This window comes from Dermacentor albipictus, chromosome 7 (assembly GCF_038994185.2).
Source record: "Dermacentor albipictus isolate Rhodes 1998 colony chromosome 7, USDA_Dalb.pri_finalv2, whole genome shotgun sequence".
NCBI classification, from domain to species: Eukaryota; Metazoa; Arthropoda; class Arachnida; order Ixodida; family Ixodidae; genus Dermacentor; species Dermacentor albipictus.
The window spans coordinates 23,267,075-23,282,509 of NC_091827.1; the positions used below are offsets into that span (position 1 = coordinate 23,267,075).

At 47.5% G+C, this 15,435-nt stretch overlaps 1 long non-coding RNA gene across 1 annotated transcript in view; it reads left to right on the forward strand.

The window, feature by feature from the left end:
* The first annotated feature begins 1,478 nt into the window (after window positions 1-1,478).
* LOC139047744 (uncharacterized) overlaps window positions 1,479-15,435 on the forward strand; it is a 184,200-nt gene continuing 170,243 nt past the window's right edge. The window contains exon 1 of the long non-coding RNA XR_011507345.1: window positions 1,479-1,599. This is a non-coding gene — a long non-coding RNA (uncharacterized lncRNA). The remainder of the gene's footprint in view (window positions 1,600-15,435) is intronic.

Below are 15,435 nucleotides of genomic sequence, written 5' to 3' on the forward strand. Positions count from 1 at the left end.
TTACGAACCTGAAGCTCCGAAGTGATATGTGATCTCCAAGACCCGTCGACATCGGAAGCAGGACGGCATGGTGGTATGCTCTTCGGGGAGCTTCCCCGTGCCCCCCCCCTCCCCCCTCCCCCCATCGACGACTGCTATTACTGTGTGCAAACAATTCGAGTCTTTTGTAGTGGCGAGGAACATTCGATCTCACAAAGGATCTGCGAACAAGACAGCTGAAACTTTCGAAAGGTACTTGCAGTTAGAGTGCTCGCAGGGGATTGTTCTTAATAGGGGAATTAGCAATTGCATTATTTTCCTTGCATATAATGTACTTGTGTTTTGTAACAAATGACGTAGATATAATACCAAAGTACCTCCCACTGGGAATATTAGTTTCAATTTTGTTTTGTTTATACTTATTTGGTGCTTTTGTGCAAGTCAGTAACACACCATCTTCATATACCACAATTTCGACATCTGAATGATAGTATAGAACGTGACATAAAAAAAGGGGGAACAAACGACCCGCGTTCCACGAAGTAAAGCCGTATTTCGCGTGAGCGAACATTTTCATTTCAGCCGTCATTGTTTGCCTAATTATTATCTTATTGTTCATGTAATCGTTTATCTTATTGTCAAATTATTTCGCTTATTTTTTAGCCCATTTTAAGACGGTACTATTATGAACATTATTAAATGACTATTTTATTTCTCATCTCATTCACTAGGACCCGCTGCTCTCTTCGTTTCTACTTCATATTCTTCATCTTCCGACTAGAGCGACGACTTCGCGACTGGTAGACTCACGTTGTTCCAGACGGCGCTTCCATTACATCTCGGTGTTTGTGGCTCGCCGTTCAGCTGCAAGATCACTAGAAGGACCGACCCGCTCCAAAATTTCGAGCTTGTCCAAGCTGCCAGATCACGAGAAGGACCGACCCGCTCCAAATTTTCAAGCTTGTCCAAGCGGTTTCATAAAAGTGAGCTCTTATCAGCATGAGGCAAAGCTGACGTTTTCAAATGATCATGAAGGAATTCCTTTTATTCACAGAAAGATACAATGATAACAGCGTGGTACTCTCAGTTAATGGGAAGCAGTGTGTGCTCGTCAACACCAACATTGCATGTTCCCGAAAGATTGAGCATCAAAGAAAATCCGCATTTATATCGCTTTTTCCGTAGTTATATAACCAGTCCGTTTGCTGACAGCACAGTTCGGAGCGCAGCATGCAGCAGCATGCGTAGGACTCGCAGCCCGCTATCACTGCGTATATCTGTGCGCAAAGGCATCGCTCCGCGTTCGATAGAACCAATGTGCCCCGCAAACGAGAACCTACTTGTGGAAAAAAGAAGGACACTCGCATGGAGGCAGCTGGCTCGCCAGTTAATGCAGCAGTTTACCTTTGCAGTTGTTCAGTGACGTGTCGATCGATCGCTTCACGTTGAAGACGTCCGGATGCTGACGATGAGAGCGACCGCAGACTTGGATATTACCAGATCTCGAACGACGGGGTCGGATGGCCGACAAAGCATGACGCAGGGACGGCGAGTGGGAAGCGCACGCCGTTTTATCGACACGGCCCCTCTTGTGGACGCTGGTGCTGCGACGACAAAAAAGTGAGTGCGTTCAGTTTCGCAATCGCGTTTACAAGCGACACTAATGAGCAATAATAGGCTTATCCTAATTGGTAACTAACCCTCCCACAATGCCGTACAGACAGAAAGACGCCAACTCTTATTTCGACACTCCACAAGTAGCTGAAACGAAAAAGTGGGTGGCGACGCCCCTTTAAGTTACCGCACCAAGGTTCAGTGACGTCATAAATACGGACTGCGTCTGCTCAAGAATAGATAATGTTTAGTCAGTAAAGGTATACTAATTCGTATTCTATAGGAGCCACACCAGACGCAGAGACGGCGAAGAACACCACAGTTCCTTGGCTTTCGTCTTATAAGCAAGTTTCAGGAATATTAACTGCGCTGGAACGGCCTAAATACGAGAGCATGCACTGAAATCCATGACGCCAGACTGACGCACTGGGGCTAAAATTTCAATAGACTTCAATCAAGCGCACGATTACGATTACGAAGGAGTGAAGCGCTGTGTATTCAAGATGATTTCGTTACCAAAGGCGTCAATGCGAAGCGCGAGAGGAGGGCAGCGCGCATGTCCCAGTATAGAATAGAGCATACAGTGGATACGACACATAAAAATGAGCCAAATAGAGGAGCGGTTGAAGATTACCGATCTATGTGTTCTTTTCGGGCGTTCCCCGACACGTCTCTGTTCTGAGACGTTCATATTCCGAGTGACGTGGGTCAAATTGTTCTTTGTGCTTTAGATGTGAACTTTGTCTTGGGGCCCGCCCATGGTTTAGGACTGTTTGTTTAGGTAAGTTACTTCGCCAAACGGTTGAACTCCCAAGAACTACGCAGTAGTTTAGCCTCTGGAACATGCCATAGTGGTTATGAAAGGGCGAATTTACAATAACTGTAGTGAATACACCTCTGTGCGAGCAAAAATTACTATAAACGCATACTACAGATTTCCTGGTATCTTCAGGAACACCAGTCAGATGAAGAACTCTTCGACGCCAATCGAGGTCGAGAAAATAACATTTGACAAGTGCAACGCGATTACTTTTGAAGTCGGTTTGAAAGCGAAGAAAAAATATTTCCATCTGTCAAAGGTAGGAGTGCGCTTCGTGGCGAAGTTTCATTCTTCGAAAACGCTTTCCAGTGTTTCTGACCGATGCAATTTTTCAATTTATTAGGCGCTCCTAATTGAACCTTTTCTCTTCCCCGTCACAATCGCACTGCGATCACTGAACCCCACCCTGCATTGAGCGCACAAAGAGCGGCACGCGCCTGTCAAATATGCAAATTTCGAGACGCGCAGACACGTATTCCCCATTGCAACCAAACTTCGAACGAAAATATTTAATAGGAACCTCCGACCGTCTGCCGTCGTCTGCTATAAGCACCAGGGACAATCCCAGCAGACGACGTTTTCCTTTCCCCCCTCTACGTCGCTATACGTCCGAGATGGTTATCGTTGGCAGTACCGTGATACTTTACGGGGACCCATAAGTTTGATCCTTCCCGCGGTACGCAATGCATGCAGAGCTCGCTTGTCCAAGTACGCAGATAAGAACAAGCGTGTGTTTGGGGGCAACGAAGCCGAAGCGAATGCTGGAAGGGGCGAGTTGCTTGTTGCGAGCGTCAGTCGTGTCGCGAACTGAACGTGCACATTCGTCCCCCAGGCTAATTTAAATATATCGGCGTTCGATTCAACCACGCGCTACGTGCAGAGACGGTGTCGGCACCGCTGCGTCAAAAGGCAAAGGGCCCTCGTTTCGAAGATTGTTTCCAGTGCCTGATTCCGGGATCGCCGAAACGATACACGAGCGACGGCCCAGCAAGAATGGTTCTTTCGCGACCCCCCTTTCACTCTTGTTATTTGAAATTTCCTTTCCCGCGCACAAGAGAGAGAGAGAGAGAGAGGCGGCAAGCTTGTACACCATGCACGCTTAATAAAGCACGGTGCGAAAGAAGATTGACTCGGGAGTGGATGCGAACTATTCTGGGGCAAGAAAAAAAGAATACGGTGAACTGGCAGTGTACGGGTGCGATGAGATAGGCGTGCGGGAGAAAAACATCGAGTGGTTGCTGTGTGTATGTAGGGATGTGCGTGTTTTCAATATGTTAAGAATTGTTTTGTGTGAGTGACATTTGGGTAGGAGACTTACCATCAGCGAAAATGCTGTTTCGTTCCTTGTTTCACAAATTTCAAACTGAAAGAGATCTCTCGAATGAGAGCTTCAGGAAACGTGCTTGAGTTTTCACGAAAGAAGGGTCAAGAAGACGAAGTCGTGCATGATGCTGCGCAGTTTACACGTGCCGGCAGGAAATTCAAATTGATTTATACTGGACATTTGCATATCGGAGCGGTGCATTGACGTATTGTGCGAATTTACTATGTGATCGAGCGAGAAAGCAAATGAATGAGTGTGCAAGTGGGTGCAATGAAGAATGAGTGCCATGCGCCTCTGAACGCATATCCCAATGCCGAGAATCCATGAACTGGAAGTCGAGCGACTCAGTTGACGAACGTATGGAAGCCACTGTGCGCCACGTGTGTATAAAATACAATCGCACGTGTGAACTAGTTCTACAAGTTTGATCCGAGTATTTGCAGTTGTGAAGTTGTGTTAAGAAACCTCATTTTGTCGCTTTGTGGAGTTCGAACCTGCATTCATGCCACTTAAACCTTTAAAGCAAGCGTACAGTCTGTTCACTCCGTGATATAAATGTCTCTATAGTGGAGTTCAAATCTGGGCAAATTGAAGTGATTGTTTACGTGAAGTTTGCCTGGAAGACGATGGAGCATCCGTCGGGTGTTCTTATTTTCTAGTTGTCATCGTTTCGTCGCCCTGATTCTCTAAAAGGCAATCGTTGTGCAGAGAAAAGAAATATTTTCACAAACTTAATTAACAAACCGCATTCAAGTGGTCGGTTTCATCGCTCGCACACAAACACACACACACACACACACACACCCTGCGTGGCCAACCTGTGACGTCACCATTTATGTCCTGCGTAAACTTGACAAAACAGTCTGGTGCAGTCAAATTTGCCAGAAATCATGTATTCCAAGAAATTCTATACAGTGCTACAGAAAGGCAAGGCGTTTTGCAATTAAATAACCGTGTGTCACTCTTTTATAGCAAGTATGAGACGGCGAACATGGATGGATGGATGGATGAGAAACTTTAATAAGGTCCTGAGGTACGCGACTCAGCGCGCTGCGGGCCGCTCCCACGTTGGGACAGCCAGGCCTTGCCCGACCGCCGCATCGTGGGCCCTCTGGACAGCCCATAGTTGCACCCCGGCATCAGGGCTCTTGATAGCGGAGAGCCACTTGTCTTCATTGATTTCTTCTGTGCCTCGTAACGAACAAGTGCTGCACTTTTCTGTGAACTACTATTTTAAATTCACGGAAATATTTCCGCCGTGGAAAGAGATAATTTTTGTTGCTGCACTCACACACAAACAACAGCGGTCTTTGGGATGCGCACCAGCCTATAAATGCTATGAAGCGTCAGCTGTTCCTTTTTGTTCTGGACATTGTCGGCGCCTCTTGGCGCAGCAGCGTTTGGTGTAGCAACCCAAATCTAACCCAGTGTAGCAACCCAGAGCCTAAGGGTTAAAATGTCTCAAGGTTGGCATTAAGATATGTTTTTCATAGCTCGTATTCTTGTGCTCTCGGTAGCTCGAGAAAAAAAAAAGACATAACGAAAAGGTGAAATAAGGCGTCTCCGCTTTAAGACCGGAGTGAACGCGGTGATCTCCATCACCATCTTGCGCAGGGCAGAAAAGCCAGTGGTATTTCGCTCCCATTTATCCTGCCCCCCTATCTCCCAATCACGAAACCACAGCGGTTGAATGGCCGCACGCATCACTGACTTGGGAAACACAGAGGCCGAGAGAACGCATTCAAGAACGTGAATTACCATTTCCAGGCAAAAATAACAAACAAAAAATCAGCGGAATGAATTGCGCGGGAGGCTGACTACCACCAGTAAGCGAGCCGTGGGCAATTTTCGAGCTCTCTCGCCTTTAGTTTGACCGTCCATTCCTCTCTCTCTCTCTCTCGTCAGTCACGTGCCGAAACCATCCCGCGGTCGCTGAAGGTTTTACGAGCGCTGGCGACAGAGGGCGCTGCCCTTCATTTTACGACTATGGCGGCTTCCGCAAACCGCGTCCGCGTCGCTAATCCCGCCTCAGCGCCGCGTTCGCCGGTGCATATAAATATATCGGACTCTGTGTTAGCTGCTCGTCGGCGCAGTTTGCGAAAGGAGGATTGGTCAAAGAAGAGCACAAGAATTAAAGATAACAAGTCGGGAAATGCACGCCTGTAGAGAAAGGAAGTGACGTTCTGAGTCCTCCGCTGGGGCGAAGCGCAAAACCATTGACGGTAAATCACGGCCTCATGAATTGAGGGAACAAGTACGCCGTCCCACGTGCGCCCCCTCGCCGACTCGTTCTTTTGGCGCCACCTTCACCACGTGCCGAATCGGCGTTCGCCAATTGGATGGGGGTGAGGACTCGGACAAACGCGTTTGAACGTAGAGAAACGGACGCGCATCTTTATTCTCGTGGGCCTCGGGCATGAGCTTCTACTTTCACGAGCCATTGGTGCACTGCGAAGAATTTCGGACGCAATTACAAAACTTTGAACAGAGTGGTTGACTTTCCGGTATCAATTCTGTTTTTATTCTTTCCCTTCTTTTAATTTTTGTATTACAAGTATACGTTGGGGAGAGAGAGAGAGAAACCTTTAATTTTATCAGGGCGGATCATCTCCCGAGTAGGGTAGAGCTCTGGCAGTCCTCAGTCCGGGTACTTTTTGGAAAGCTTATGGAAACCTTCGGCAAAAGGTGAGGGGTACTTATGGTTGAGCGTCCTTCATCTTCCTCCTCTACCATGGAGTTAATATAACTCGTACATGTATGCACCCCCTCCCCCCCCCCCTCGCACCTCCCCCCAACAGCCGTTCTTAATTTAATTTTTTCGGGCAGAAATAGGATAGAGTATGGACATACACTGCCTTTCAAGGCAGAACCTTCGCTCTGTCGTGTTCCCTTTGTTCGCGTTATATTTTAGGCTCATAACATCTTAGGCCACAAGAACTCGCCTCGTTCATTTGCTTCTTTTCGGCCATCCTCCAAGAACTGCAAATATCTGACATGAAGTCCTGCTCGTTGATGCTTTTGGGAATATCGGCTATTCAAGATGGCATTTGTGAGATCAAGTAGACGAGTCAGCGAACCCTGAAGAGCGGGAGCAACCGTATGAGCTAACAACCAGACAATTAAATATGCTAGGCAAATGGGATATGAATTCAGCCTCTCGCTTGTAGAATGCTACTCCAGGTCAAATACACTGGTTACTGTCACTACATCGTTATAAATGGGAAGTATAGACAACGAACTGCAATACAGTGGCATCGAAGCCTGCGCTGTTTACCACGTCACTCTTTCTATGCCCTTAAACAGATCAGCACATCCAGTAAACAAGTCTTCCCGCGTCGAAGCTCAGTGTGCGAAGGAAGTGTCGCTTTAACGTTGAGGGCTCGACGCCTGCTGCTTAAATAGAATCCGAATGTGTGCGAAACGCTGAAGTAAACGAAACAGAACAAAAGCGAAAAGAATAAATAAGCATTTGGCCTGGAAAAACAATATTGCATATCTCAAAAAAAAGAAAAGAAAGAGAAGGGAAGAAATAGAAAGAAGTGTAGAAGTTGGGGAGTACACGCCGCAGAGAATGCAAGAACACAGTTGACCCAGAGCGACTCAAATCTCCCCAGGGGCACGTATTTTATTGCGACTATTCGTGCACGCTCGCCAAGAACAAGCAAGCTTGAACGATTGGCTGCTTTTTATGACTCCCGCTGGCCTAAAACTAAATTGTTTTTTTTCATTTCCTGAGCGAGTTTTTCGTTTATTCGCAAGCTCAAAATAAAAATTCCTACCCTTCTATCCATGCCAGATAGGATTCATTGAACAAAGGCTTGCCATATTTTCCAGCTATTCGTTCTATTTTTCATTCTCATTTTTTTTCCTTCATTGCACCAAGTGGCCTACCAAAAAGACAAGGGCAGAGATGTGATGGCGTCCGATCGATGACGAAGAGTAGACAGCAGGGAGAAAAAATTACATATTTCTAAAACACAAATCTTGAGTGGAAGGGGACGGAAAAAACAAGGTACAGACTTAGGGAGACTAGAGATTAACCTTTCTGGTCCGACATCTCCGTTGTTAAGCGACGGCGCAGTGCTCCCAACGTAGTATATGCTCCCTTAGGCGCGTGTGTCGAGTCGTATGCAAATGGGCTGGGATTGACAGCGGACCGCTCAGCACGTGCACGACCCCCTCGAGGTACGCTTCTGGTGACGTTGACATCGCCGGAAGGCGTGGGGAGACGTTAAAAGAAAAGTGATAAAAACAAACGCAACGGACCGCTTTCTCTCCAGGGATTCGATACGCGAACGTCCGCTTTCCTTCTTTTTTTCACTTACTCCTTTTATACCTACACAGAAATGATTTCGAAAGGTGGAGGAGTCGTTCAGCTTTTATTTTCTTATGCGATATGATATGTATGGTCGAAACCTAATACTAAAATACAATCTCGCACAAGCGCAAGGCCAAACGTACCGGCTCAGAGGTTGTGACGCCGTGTTTCTGAGCAAAAGGTTCGCGAGGATGCGATCCTAAGGCATATGGTAGAGAATAACCCTCAGCCCGGCTATTGCAGTCGACCTCTTGCACTGGGGCGCTAAAATCAATCAATCAATCAATCAATCAATCAATCAATCAATCAATCAATCAATCAATCAATCAATCAATCAATCAATCAATCAATCAATCAATCACATTAAGGCTGGATGAGGTATATGGGCAGAAAATTGAAATGAAGAATGCTAATATATGACCCGAATCGGCAGGAGACTTTCTGTTTGCTGCGTGACATTAAGCGAATCATATAAGGGGCTTCAAGTTCACATTCGGACTCTAGCGGTTGTCAAAACTTGCGAATTGCGCGAAGCTAGTTAGATGGCTCACGAGCAACAAATCCGTTCTGCACAAATGAAAACCGTGGAGGCTTGTACTTCAAGGTGGACTCACTGCACATGTCCTGTTATTTGAATGCGCGTTGTGCGATTTAGGGCACGGCACCGCATGGCTCGTCCACACTTTTACTATAGCTTAGCGTATGAAAGCAGATGATAGGAAAAAAAAATAGAACGAGTGAGAACTTAGCACCCCTTAAAAAAATGTACGCGTCATGCCACGTTTTAGCATGGCTGCCGGGGGAGGAGGATAAGCTTGTTTCGTCAATGTGGTCCCTTGTTTATGCTGTGGATATATGCTGTATTGAGGATATTGTATTGTGGGCATTGTGACGTTGTATTGTGGATATTGTCCTGTCCTCGTTGCGTAGCTGCACAGACGTTTGGCACAGTTTATCTGCCTGATTTTGTGTTTGCATTCCGTCATAGCATGTGAGCGGTGTCGTGAATAAACGTGTAATATCAATAATTAGCCTTATATTCTCATTGCATGAGATTACACGTTGCATGGTATGAAAGTAGACACAGTTGTATACGTCGCCATTAGTTGTATAGCATTAATTTAACCACTTCACTAAAACTTCCCATAGATGCCAATGTGTGCATTGATATGCATAGTAGTTTTTTCTTTCGCCGCGTACGTGTTAATGCGCAGCGAAGTTAGGTTTCACGTGGTGGCAAGTTATTAACATAAAATTTTATCTAGTAACTACACCAATGTAGTTGGTGTAGTTACTAGATAAAATGGACACTGGACGGATAAAATGGACACGGACGTAGTGTCCAAAGACACTACGTCCGTGAACACCTCCTGTCGGTGATATAGTGGAGCTTACCCCTGTTTCAGGGGTGGTGATTTAGATGTGGACTCTTGTACACACTTGTAGAACACGAATAACGTAAGTCGTATACTTGTACTGCTGTTTCGGTTTTGGTGTCATGTTTCAACATGATGGTGTACACCAACATCAACATCAACAACATGGTGTACACCAACTCCTACAATCTCGTTCTGCTTAGTCTACTCACACAACTCTACAATACTCGGTGTGTAATGCGCTACGTTTTCATGAGACGAGGAGTAACGAGTGCAACATTTGTGCGCTGGTATCAGATGTGTTTTTTTTACAATGTCAATCAAAACACAAAACTACACCCTGTCACTGGCATGCAAAGCGCATGTCGAACATAATGCCATACACAATACGCACCAACCGATGTGTTTGCGAAATTCACCTACAGTTGGATTCATTCAGAGATTCATTTACTGTTGGACTGTATACTTTTTATTCATCCGGTGTTCTACTGAGTGTCATTTTTTGTGTCACTGTCCTCCCTTTTTACGCAAATTTGTTTCCTTTTCCAAGCGACAAGGAGTAGCCGGTGCCGCCATAAAGGCGCCCACCTCTCCTAATATTCATTTCAATAAAAAAAAAGTTTCACTTGTACCACGAGTCTGCCCAACATTCATGATTGTCCATCGTGAATTGATTTACGCTATATAAAACTGAGATTAAGGAGAACGTGAGAGCTCATTTCGACCGAAGGAATCAGGTCCATTAACGGCCATGATGCGTCTAACACGCCGCAACAACGACTGCACCTCCGTCCTAGCCGCCGCACTCTCCGATGTGTACACGGCACGTTTCATGGAACTAAACGAGTCTCTGAAAAGCTTACAAGCTTTCCCCTACAATGCGGCCAGCCGATTCGAAATTGTAAAGCCCTCCCTGTAGACCCATGAAGCGTAAGTCGTTTCGGCTCGTATTGTGAAAACCGGGAAACTCAAGGGCACAAAGGGCGCTGTGTCTGGCCGTAGGACGGGGTGCGTAAGGGGGCTTTTAGAAACGCGGTCACGGCTAAATGAGCATGCTCCCCGTGCTAATTAGATATATGGCGCAGATGGGCTGCTAGGCTTCGCAAACACATCTCTCATCGCTACATCACTGAACAGAATCTGTAGTGCAAGGATATGATTACGGTGCTGAATAAGCAAACTTTGAGGGCGGGATGATCGAGGTAAAGTTTGAAGTTGGTGTGATGAATTCATAGTTCAAGCTTCAGGAGGTCTAAGTTAGTAGGTTAGGTGACGGCTGGGTCACTCAGGTAGCATCCTGTCGAACTGTGTGTTTGCGTGTCCGTGTTCTTATTTGTTATATAAACAGAGAGAGAGATAGATTTTATTAAGGGGAAAGGGAGAGGGGTTGGCCTGCGCAGGAGCGCTCTACTGTGCTACTCTGCCAGGTAACAGGAGTCTGTTATCGTATCCGGCTAAAGCAAGGAAGGCGGAAGAGAGGTGGGTTATTGAGTTTGGGGATAAGTATAGGCGTAGGAGTGGAGCTGCGGGCCCAATCTCGTAATGTGACACGAATGCACGTTACGGTCGCCGCCTGGATTGAGGCTGTCTGCACAGAGGTGGACCCCGGAATGTCGTTTGCTTTTGACGTTCGTGAGGTCGTGAGGTCGGTGCTGTCGAGGAATTGACCGCGATTCTGTGTCTTCTGAGAAACACTGGCCTGTGTGAATGCCGCTGGCCACGTGGCGTACTTTGCATATATGCTCATAATCGACGCACCTTGCCTCCATATCTATATAACTTATCTACTCCCTTGACGCCTTCTTCCTATGTAGTGTAGTGAACCAGACGCTCACTGGTTAATATTCCAACGCGTTTTTTTTTATGTTCGTGCACTGATGGGAGACGTGCATCTTTCCCGAAGGAGAGGAGCGAAAAGAATGTGCTGCCTGTTTGAATACGCGCAAATTCAATGAATACGTGTTCTGAGCGGCCATTATTCTCACACATCCAAGCTCTCCAAGTTTCATTTGAACGCTATTTCTTTATTTTTGAATCGTCTGGGGAAACACAATGCTATGAGTGTTCTGTACGTTGTCCATAGTCCGCGAATGCAAGACGACTTCAACTCGAGCATGAAAAAAAAATCATCATAGAGGCAAGGGGAAAGGGGGGGGGGCAGCAGCTACTTCGTAGGGTGCGTTAGCGTAGCTTTCAGGCTTGAAAGAAAGAATCCGAAAGCAAGGTATGGGTACGCAAATATGCTATCACATTTAAAAAAAAGAAGAGCAACTTGGTGCAGGGTATGGACGCGGCGTCGTTCTTTCCACAGGCCGAAAGTCATTGGAATCGTTCGTCGCACGAGGTTCGCTTTGAGTAACACGAACTGTGTGACAAGAAAGAAAGGGGGAGCATATCGGGGGACATGGCATAGATTCGGGGGTTTCATCTGAGAATACGGCGTGCTTGCGACCGGGGAGTGGGTGACGTGCGCTGACGTCAAAAGAGACACGAGCGCCCCCTCTACGTGGTTCAACATACCCCGGCACGCGTGCGAGCTTTCGCCGTGGCGCAATATGCAAAGCGAGGCCCGGAAGTTTGATACGCTGCGGGGTTCAGATTTTGCCCCGCACGTAGCTAATAACCATTTTGTATAAACGAGCACAAAGCGAACGTTACACAGCGAGAAACTGCCTGCATGCCGTTCCTGTGGCAATGTCACGTAGTGTTTGCAGAAAAGTACATGCCATTCGCATTCGCCTTGATTCCAATGGCTTCGTGAGACAACTGAAAGAGAGAGAGAGAGAAAACATCTTTAATGAGCTTAACGATGGCTTGATTTGCAGCAGTGTTTCCCTCTTCACGGGAATCCATGCGCTATCTTGGCTGCGACCGCCCTCTCGACCAACATGATCTGGTTAGAGAGGCAGGAGCTGGAAAACAGCGTCTCCACTGCTTCTGGGGCTTGGGGGAGGGGGGGGGGGGTACGGGGTTGAGGATGGAAATCTGGATTTTCTTTGCAAACTATGACAATGGGCTGGAGGTTTCCTAGCTGCTCGCAGTATTTACATGGTTCGTCATACTGAGAGAGAGAAAGAAGAAACTTTATTATAAAGTGAAAGGATTTATGTGGTTGGGGCCCTCAGTCCAGGGCCCCAATGGCTGTCGCCACCGCTCGTGCTCGTCGTATCAGGGCCAGCCAGACCTGAGGCTCGGAGCGACGGAGGATTGCCTCCCACTGCGCATATGTTGGTTGGGGGGATTGTAGAAGAGGGATATCCTTAGGTGGTTTTTGGCACTCAATCGTGACGTGGAACGTCGTCGGTGGTGCACCGCACCCTGGGCAGGTGGTGGGATATAAGGTTGGGGAGAGCTTGTTGAGAAAGAGGAGGTTCGGATACGAGTTGGTTTGAAGCCGTCTCAGTGATACGGCTTCATCCCGGGAGAAGGATTTGGGAGGAGGGTGATATTGCAAGCGCCCTAGTCTGTAAAAGTCTAGAGTGTCCCGGTATGTGTTGGGCAAATTCTGGGAGGCTTGATATGGGTTGCTCGCCTCACTACCAGGTGCCCGGCAGGTTAGCTCTCGGGCAGCCGCATGAGCGCGGTCATTACCCGACAGTGAGGCATGAGCAGGTGTCCAAATCAGCCTGATGCGTGGTACTGAGGGATCTGGAATGGCGGGGAGCTTACGTGTGCTGGTGAGAGCGCGATTGGCTTCCTGAGGAATATGACCCCTGAGGTAGGCTCGACATGCGGCTTGTGAGTCTGTAATGATGATGTGGTCGTGGTTTGGGGATCTTTCCATGTGACCGACGATGTGGTTGAAAGCGAGTGCTATGGCCAACGTTTCCCCTGTGAGCGTAGCTTTGGTTTGGACGCTACACGAAGTGACGATATTACCTTGATCGTCCGCCACCACCGACACTTGTCTTTCTTTGTTTCTGGTCGCAAGAGCATAGTGGGCAGCATCGGTATAATAGACGGTGCCCTCCGGCTGGGCGTTGAGGAGTTTCCGAAGGTATCTAACACGTGCATCCCGGCGACCATTATGATGCTCTGGATGCATATTGCGCGGTATGGGCGCTATGGTGAGTAAGGTTCGGATGTTTGATGGGAGTGGGACATGCTCTCGCGTAGAGGGTGAATGCTGTGGGTAGCCCAGCCGTGCGAGTAAATGCCTGCCTGTAGGGGTCAGTCTCAATCGCTCGAGTTGTGCCATTCTGTGCGCTTCGATGTGTTCCTCGATGGTATTGTGTACCCCGAGAGCATGTAGTCGTTCCGTGGAAGCATATACAGGAATTCCGAGTGCTTGTTTGACGGCTCTTCTAATAATTGTGTTTATACGGTTGGTCTGAGAGAGCGTCAGGTTGTGGTATGGGAGGTGATAGGTTAGCCGGCTGATAATGCATGCCTTGACCAACCGCAGCATATCGGCTTCCTTGAGTCCTGAGCGGCGGTTACTAACGCGCCTCATCATACCGATGATTTGCTCGCACTGTCGACCAAGGAGATCTACCGTGAAGTGAGCTTTGGCGTTGGATTGTAGGTGATAACCAAGGATTCGGACCCTTTGTGCAGTGGGAATTGGTATGCCTTGTATTCTCACTTCAATCACTGGAATTGGCGTTTCATAGCTGCTTAGCGGTCGGATTAGTAATAGTTCTGATTTATTTGGCGCACATTCAAGGTTTCCAGTCGCGAGGTACGCCTGCACTATATCCGCCGCCGTCTGTAGGCGGTCCTGAATGTCTCCATCCGAGCCGGTGCACGTCCAGAGAGTCAGATCGTCAGCATATATCTCGTGATATAGCCCCTCAACCTTCTCCAGTAACTGGGGTAGTCTCGCCATAGCTATGTTGAATAACGTCGGCGAGAGCACCGACCCCTGAGGTGTCCCCGCTCCGGTAACTTTAATGTCTGTTGACCGATATGGGCCCATTCCCACTGTGGCTACACGGTCCTTGAGGAAGGCTCGCACGTAATTGTACATACGGGAGCCACAGTGGGAGTGGGCCAGGTTCTCAAGGATGAGACCATGGGAAACGTTATCGAAAGCTCCTTTGACATCAAGCGCCAAAAGAGCTCTCGTCTGAGCCCTGATGGGGGGGGGGGGGGGGGTCAACGTGGTCCTCTTTTATCTGAAGAAGAACATCGTGAGCGGACAAATGGGGGCGAAATCCAAACTGTGTGTGGGAAAAGAAAGTTTGCATCTCCAAGAATCGTCATACTGAGTTAGGCACATGAGATGAAGCGTCCTTGGGTGAGGATCGTATTGCATGGAACGCCTCTTACGAAGAAGGCGTCCTTCAGTTGTCTCACACTTTGTCGCAAACCAACACGTGAAGCAACCGAAGGAGACGTTCTTCGTAGGAGGCGCTGCTAAATAAACGGGATACTCTAATGCCGCTGACAAGGAATATGCGCAAAGCTATTGCGCAGTGATTTCTGATTACCCGGAATATTTATATAAAGAAATAGTGATCCTAAGCTTCATCCTATAAAGCCCATTCCCTGCAGTCACGGGTGCAGCACATTATCCCATGCTGTTAAGACGGCAAATGCTGACGTATGCTTTATTCGGTGATATCAGTGACGCCATAAAAAAAAAAGTACTCGACACGATAACTACGAAGAGACAGGAGGTGCTGAATGCGGTCCAGGTTATTCAAGTTCGGTTGATTTTTTTCAAGTTTTTAGACAAAGTGCGAAGGCGACCTGCATGCCGGAAACGTATTGGATGCGTGCTTGCCTCCGACCATGCTTATAGGCAAGCTGTGACGAATAAAGCACCGTCTTTCCAACGTTCTATACAGAAATCATACGGCTAGTTCCATTACCGCAGATACAATCTTCGAGAAGTGTTTCTGCTCTGATTGGCTAAAGCAGTGCCAGTGGATAAACTTGCTTATTTGCTATAAATGAGGTATCGCACGTGAAAGTTTTTGAAGTTCATCGCGAGCCTATGAGAAGCATAATGTTACAGTAACACAGGGAAATTTTGTGCTACTGGGGGCGTTAGCTGTTC